Source organism: Lolium perenne, chromosome 5 (assembly GCF_019359855.2).
Source record: "Lolium perenne isolate Kyuss_39 chromosome 5, Kyuss_2.0, whole genome shotgun sequence".
NCBI classification, from domain to species: Eukaryota; Viridiplantae; Streptophyta; class Magnoliopsida; order Poales; family Poaceae; genus Lolium; species Lolium perenne.
In genome coordinates, this window is record NC_067248.2 from 129170945 (window position 1) to 129179012 (window position 8068).

General features: G+C 38.3%; 1 long non-coding RNA gene across 1 annotated transcript; it reads right to left on the reverse strand.

The window, feature by feature from the left end:
* Positions 1 to 615: 615 nt before the first annotated feature.
* On the reverse strand, positions 616 to 8068 carry LOC127319728 (uncharacterized). Its single transcript, XR_007862660.2, has 3 exons — positions 7764 to 8068; positions 2996 to 3105; positions 616 to 1750 (listed from the first exon to the last, which is right to left on the reverse strand). It is a non-coding gene; the product is annotated as an uncharacterized lncRNA (long non-coding RNA).

Here is an 8068-nt window from a genome sequence, read left to right on the forward strand (position 1 = left end):
GTGCCAAAGACAACCTAGATACATGTCCCAAAATATTTGGGAAACAATACACCATTTGTCACTATGTAGTTAACAGAAAAGATTGCATGGACCTGTTGCTACATGTGTTGTTTTCGGCACTAATGGCAGAGCATGCCAGAAACAAGAAACACCAATCGCTGGGTCTAGTTACTATATTTGTCTTATATTTTTTTTATAGCATAGCAAAACTAATCTTCTGCATGTTGCATGTCCCTTCACCCTTTTATTTAATCAATCATTGCCTCTACTTTTGTGGTGCCTTTGCAGGAGCTATGCGTCGTGCTATGGTTCCTAATATCATAGACAATTCTGACAACAGTAAACCAAATGCCAATTCTTACATTGGCCGATCTATTAAAAAGGAAGAAAATGGCGATTTTGGGAGTAATGCATCAATGGACAGTGAAGGAAAAAGGCCAAATGCCAGTTCTTACAATGGCCGACCTATAAAAATTGAAGAAAATGGCGATTCTGGGAGTAATGCATTAATGGACAGTGAAGCAAAAAAACCAAATGCCGATTCTTGCATTGGCCAATCAATAAAAATTGAAGAAAATGGCGATTCTGGGAGTAATGCATCAATGGACACTGAAGGAAAAAAACCAAATGACAATTCTTACATTGGCCGATCTACAAAATTTGAAGAAAATGACGATTCTGGGAGTAATGCATCAATGGACACTGAAGCAAAAAGAATAGTCATGTCCCAAGAGCAACTAGCCAGGTAATGCAGCTATAAAATAGCCCTCTGAGCCATACTGCCTCTCCTGCAATCTGCTAATTTCTGAATATGTACTGTACAAAATAGCATTTATCCAGAAATTGTAGATAGTCTACTCAAGTGGAAATAGCAAATCCATAACGGAACTTCTAACAAACACATGTACAATATATCTCAAGTGGTTGTGGAAAATAGTCAACCCCTCAAAAAGTGCATTGGTTACATAATCTGACACCGTTTCTTCAAAATTCTAGCACCACCAATCCTCGCTCTTTTTCCTCCTTGTCAGAACACAAGTCTAACAACCGTTAGAACATCTTGCTATTGTAGAGTAAGCATATCTAGCTCCTCATTAATCCTGATATCACCATATGCTATGTTTTCGCCCGCTGAAATTCAAGTGCTACAACCTACTTACTTGTATTTTTACTTTAAAAAGGGCATGTGATGCCCCATTTTAGTTAAATAGAAAAATGGTACTCCGATTCATATTACTTGACACTAATGTAGATGTATCTAATACATTTTAATTGTAGATACATCCACTTTACTGGCAAGTAATATGGGTCGGAGGGAGTACTCCATTCCTGACTACTGCATATTGTCTCTTCTGGATACTTTTATTTAAAGTGCTACTGCCTATTTAACAGTACTTATGGTAGTTTCCTGTATCTGAGTAAGAGTTCATCTTACCACTAAACTGCTATGGCCACTTTTTTTTACAGGAATGGACAGACTTTCATCAACCCAGCACATGTCATTTGAACCTATCTGCCTTGCAAAATCCCTTCGAAGAAGTCGCCGCAACCACCCAAAAGAAGAAGTTGCCGCAACTATTAATTAAATTGAATAGGGAAATAAGTTACTGAGGTTAAGTTCTGTTACTGTTACTTCACCAAACCTGTTGCTGGAATTTGAACGATGTCAGTTTGTTTGTATTTTTGGAGCACCACCATGTTCAGCTTCTTCCTGATGATGTAATTGGTGATGGTTACTCACTTCTACCATCTGAAAGATAATATTTTGAATTTGCATGATTCTTAAGAAGACAAAATACTCTCCGCAGGTTTTTCAGTTAAAGTTGCAAGTTCAGAGCACAATTCAATATCTCTATTTTGGACGTATGATGGCTCTCTGTAGAGAATGTCAGGATTTGTTTGCCCCAGCTAGTTGGTAGGGAAATACTAAAAATCAGCATTACCCATCATACTGCTGAAGTTGTATTTCCATGTTAATGAAGTATGCTTGATGAAGAAAGTGGTTTGGTCCTTCATAAGATCAATCCTGACATTGTCTACAGAGCAACCTAAAGTTTGAGTTGTGCTAAATCTTTTGGACATGGGACCTACTTGCTAAATTAATTAATTATGAAATTCAATTCAAAATCCATAAGGCTGATGAACTAAGTCTGGCAAATATAATTTAGGTTATATAATGCATGCAATTGATATTTTCGGCATGGCTGTTTGGGTAAGTGCACGCCAGTGCTTTGTTCTGTTTAGTAGGTAATGTCAAAGATCTGTTTTATTTCCTTTGCCGTGTTGCGGTTGGAACTTGATAGGGGCAGCATTCAGGTACAGGTTTGAGTCAAACTGGCCAAAACTGGCTGCAATGCGCTAGTTCTATTTCTTTTTATTAAATGTGACGGCAGTAGAAATGCTAGATTAAACTTTTGTACTGACTGTTTCATGGGTTGGAGCAAAGCCATTTGTGAACGCCTCTGGAGGTCCATATAAAACATAGTACCAAGAACCCAAGACATTGTTCTCCATTTTTAGCAAGAGAAGATGGATTCTCTGTGGCGTTCCATGAAACTTCGCAGTTTAGTTCTTGAAAAATGAGATAATATAAGTGGTCCTAAATGTTGTGACTCGTGAAATAACCCTCTATTAACATAATGTACATATGGAGCTCCAGGGAGCATTATAGAATTACACTGCCATCATATGTGCACTTGATGCCACTGTCATAAACAACACACTGCTCTGTCGGTTCTGTGTTTGAAACTTTGAATAGGCAAAGGAAGTTTCCGATGCTACTTGTTTTCTTATCAAAGGAACTAAAAAGAACTCTGTCTAGTTTATCATGCTATATGTCGTTAATCAAAGTGCAATAAATGAACAGAACACTGCCTTGTGAACGTTGGTTGTGATAAATTACCTAGAGAGTGCATCAAATTCAGCAAGCGTGTATGTATGTGCACTATTGCGAAGTTGGCTATCAGATGATTCAAATGAGAGTAATGTAAGTGACCTGATAGATGCACATTGTATAAAGAAGATCCTTCATTGTCCTTCAAATAGATCACTCAACAATATCAATATGGAGAGTTATCCATGAATTAAGGTGCCACCTTGCTGCATCTGAAAGAAAAAAAAAATTCAACAAAAAATATATCAAGGGGATTTCAGAACATGATATCGTGAAGAAGACATTTCTTGCAAAATGGGATACTGAACATTATCAACAGTTCAAACATCATAGAATTACGTGCTTATGCGGTGAAGTAGAATTTTAACATAATAAAATTGACCATATCAAGGACTAATATTACAAAAAAAGACTACAATAACACAAAGTACAATAAGACAAATATAGAGCAGCAGCTGCATGCCATAACCCTTTTTTGAGAAAGGTTCGGGAATTTCTGTAGGTAACAACATTTAGGATAATTTTTTCTCATTGCTTAGATACTTGTATTAATTGCAGTACCACAGCGGGCAGTGGGACCGACAGCTAGACTAGGTTAGTGTTGGGCTGGCAAATCTCATAGTTCCAATATGTAACAGTGAGTATTGAAATCATATTTCCATTTAAATCATTTTGAAAGGGGCACGATACCTCTTCTGTACTTCCCAATACACTCTCAATGTGGTATATATGGCAAATTGGACGTAATTATTAAGACTGGGCTAGACTGGCAGTTTGGCCATAACAAACAGAAAAGAGGGAGAAATAATCAAATCAGATGCAGAAGACAAGAATCGAACTTCTGCCTATTGCTTCCCTCCATCCGCCGCAAAAGTGAAGAACAGCATGTTAGGCTTCTTTCTTTGGCATAATTTCCATCTATAGTATACTACTACAAATATTGGAGTTGGTGACGGTGTTGGTGGTTCACTCACCCATCCTGACACCAAGAATCTCTAACGAAAGACAGAAAGAAAAACACCACGCAGCAACAAGTAATTCGACACCAATTATGGCACGTGTCACAGGCTCTACTGGATCAAGGCCAATCACGGCAGTGGAAGCTCAATTCCAGCTAAGGTGAAGCTCAATGACAAAAACTAATCGTATATGTTTCCTAATCATGCATTAGACTAGTTTTAGTGAAAAATATGTCCTTCATATAATTGACTATGTAGTTACTTGAGAATTTTACCAAGGAAACAAAATGTTAAGATAGAATAACTAGGTAGGTAACAATTTTTGCTTCTTGTAAGTTTCCCATTTATATAGTTGTTTCTTTCATACATGAGCCTTTCCTGTAATGAGCTTGGAGAAGCGAATGGATATTCATCCGTATGAAAAATACTAAGTGAATACAGGTATGATTGCTCTCGAATGACCTTAAATGGTGTGTAATGGTGTATCTCTAAGTATGCAAACTTCTTTGTGTTATATTTTAAATATAAAAAATAGTAATGGTGTTCCTCTTACTGGTTCCAGACCCAGAAAAAATAGACATATTCCTCAATTAACGGAAAAGTACAATTCTAATTGAAACTTAAGAAACAACAATCGGAACTTAAGTTCCAATTGTTGATGTTTTATTCGAAAGGGCCGGACCAGACCTATATATATTATAACGAAAGTAATCCAGCTCGTTGATTCCTACCACTTAATCTTAATTTATTGTATCTTCCCGGAGTTCCCTCTCCGGGAATTCGGTTTTTATTATTCCAGTATAATAGTTTAATTTATCCTTTTAATTGATGATTTTTATTTTATTTGAAATCGTGTAAAGATTATTTGGATTTGATACAGCTACTTGTGCAAGCATTTTACGATTAAGAAAAACCCTGAACTTAGAAATGACATATATCAAATTTACCCTGTAATATAAGGTTACACATGATTTGCTTAAATACATAAGAGTGCCCCAAAATAGCAATAACAAGATCAAAAGCTTGCAATAGGGAAAAAAACAGTGGATTGATTTTATGTAAATAGGGAAAGAATACATATGCTTTGACAAAAAGAAAATAACAGGACTCTTGTAAAACAAAAGGTTGAAAAGAAACACGCTGGAATAACACAACATATATGCTACTGGGAGTATTTAGAGGAGCATGTCATAAAGCAATAGCCACCTTCCAAAGGGAAGGTCAAAGTTGTTCGAAAATTCTGACAAGACACCCAGAGTCAAAGGACAAAAATAGAAGATTCACTCTAGAAGAAAAATGTGCAATACACTTAGAAAACAACACAAATCAAATCAAGTGTTACTATGCATGTTTAACAGCATCAGAGAAAAAGAGACAACTAATCTCCGTTAGACTATGATCAACTTTAAAATGTAAAATGTCATACTGTAGCTTGTTGAAGCGTGTCAACAATTTCATTTCTTAAAAGGCAATAAACAATTACTCTCTCAAATGGGAATCAAGGAAGAACGAAACGAAGCCAGAAGCAAAGAGAAGACATGAAAAAACAGCATTCTGCAGATGTTTTGGAACTGGAAGATTTTTTTAACATGTTCTGGGCAGAAGATAAAATGTTGAAAGAGAAGTTCGGTCGATCTGTGTAAAACTCATCGTACAAAAAGGGGGAAACACATGTATTGAAATTAAAGAAACAAAATTGTCAATTTAAAAGGAGGAATATAGTACCGAATACTGTAACATCAGTTTTGTCAATTTCTGGTGACTCCATATTCAATTAAACAAACACAATTGCCAATTCAACTGTCCAGCTAGCAAATAAAAGTGGTATGTTTGCTACAATAAGGTGGAATACAGGGGGTTAGTTTTTATGTAACTTTGCCAGCTCAAAACCTTCTGTCAAGAAGCATATTTGCAAGGTACGCACATTAGCTGGTGAGTTTTGCATAAAAAAATGTGTGTAGGGTAATAAATACTGGGCACTATGGACTCAACACATTATTTATCTACAAGCACTATGGAGTCAACACATTTCTACGTGAAAAGGTAATAAAAACTGGACACTAGGCTTATGCAAAATGATTAGTTAGCCGACAAACCTTGATTAAATGACTAGAAAAGGTAGTTCAACTATTGAAATCATACATCCAGATCATGAATCATGATGCTTCTTTACTTGATATGGTTAATCAATACAGCTTCTAGTAATAGCAAAAGATGAGGGACAAATTTCCTTGCGATACAAGTAAATTTCAGTAGCTGACGCTCCAAGCCAAGCAGAAGTTGCGCATACAAGAAAAACATGTGGAATTTGAGTAACAGCTCAGTCTGAAATCAAAGAATTATGATGGTTACAGCTACTAACTGAGTAACTGTCACGTGTATTGACAAAATCTTCGATAAGTAATGTGAGATAAAATGGCCTCCTTACAAAGGACTCTCTGGCACCTCCTTCTATCTTGTCAAGCCATCATTATGGAGTCTTAGAAAGAAAAATGCCCCTTTCAGTAACATGGAAATACAACTGCGATGCAGTATGATAAAGGCTGTTTGAATTTCTTCTCGTCTACATATATTCTAAGTTTCTAACCATATTCACCAATAATAACACCTTTTTTTCATATGCAATCATGTACACTCTACAAGCCTGAGAATATCAGGTCAGCTACTTTAAGACAACAAATACTGTTTGGGGAAAAATGGACCATACGACATAACGACATGAACCAAGTATAAAGAAGTTCCTTTATAGATCACCGCAAAGCAAGCACATAGACATTACCATCATGCATGATGAAGCCAAGCGGGACAACAAATAACAGCTCAATAACACATAATGCCGCCACACATGCCTAGTATAATTGGATTGAGCGAATATGTGTTAAATATCTGTTATTAATTTCTTTACCAAAGGTGCTTACAAATCAGATCTTCTCTTGCTCTCCCAGAAATCACCAATGCCATAGTTAAGTTGCAGTCTTGTAACTAGATCATAAGCAAACAACGGCATGAATACAGGTCAACTCCGCCTTCCCCGAGTCAATCACTAAATGAACTTGGGTGATTTTGCCTAATGCTAAACCTAAACATAAACCTAGGTACCACCAACCAGAACTATAACCGGGACGGGAAAGGTAACGGCGAGGAAGGAGAGGGGAATCATCGGCAATGGAATATCCTTCATTATGGTGCCTCATTTTAACTCGCCAAGACGCCATTACGGTGTCTTAAGCAAGAAAGAAAAGGCCCATGCCGTTAACATGGAAATACAACTTCAATGCAGTATGATGAAAGTTGTTTTAATTTCTTCTCGTCTACATATACTCTAACCATATTCACCAACAATAACACCTGTTTTTTTCATATGCAGTTCAAGCATGTATACTCCACAAGCCTGAGAAGAACAGGCCGGCTACTTCAAGACACCTAGTATTGTTCAGGGGAAAATGGCCCATATGATAATTGCGCTGTTATTGTTGGTGAATACGGTTAGAGTATACTTGGCATAGATCGATATATCGACATGATGCTGCCATGCATGGTGAAGCCAAGCAGGTGACAGCAAATAACAGCTCAATTACGCATAATGCCGCCACACGTGTCTGGTACATATGATTGGATTGAGCAAAAATGTGTTTATTTAATACCACCTGTTATTAATTTCTTTACCAGAGGTGCCTACAACTGCTTACAAATCAGATCTCATCTTGTTCTCCACAGAATCACCACCATACACCAACTTAAACTGCGGAAGCAAGAGAGCCTCGTTCCCAGGATAATTAGGTTGCAGTCAATCACTAACCGAACTCTGGTGGTTTCGCCTAATGCTAAACCTAGACGTAACCTAGGTTGCCACCGCCCAGAACTATAGCCGGGGCGGGGAAGGTAACCGCGAGGAAGGAGAAGGGAATCACCGGCGATGGAATTGAGTGGTGAAGAATACGTGGTCGCGGAGGATCGGAGTTCTCCGAGATGGGGCGACGAGGTAGACGCACCACCCGGAGCCGCCGCCTCCTTCTTCGCGGACCGGCGCCTACGGCTTCCCCGACGCCCCGGCCCCCACAGCCGCAGCCTCCGGCGAGGAATCGGCGGGGCTGGCCTCTCGGGATCTGGGAGGACGAGCGCCGCGCGGGGTATTGCCGCCGATAGGGGCTCGTCTCACAACTCGCCGGAAGTGGCCTCGCTACCCCGACATCCCTTCACGGACGAAATTACCTTT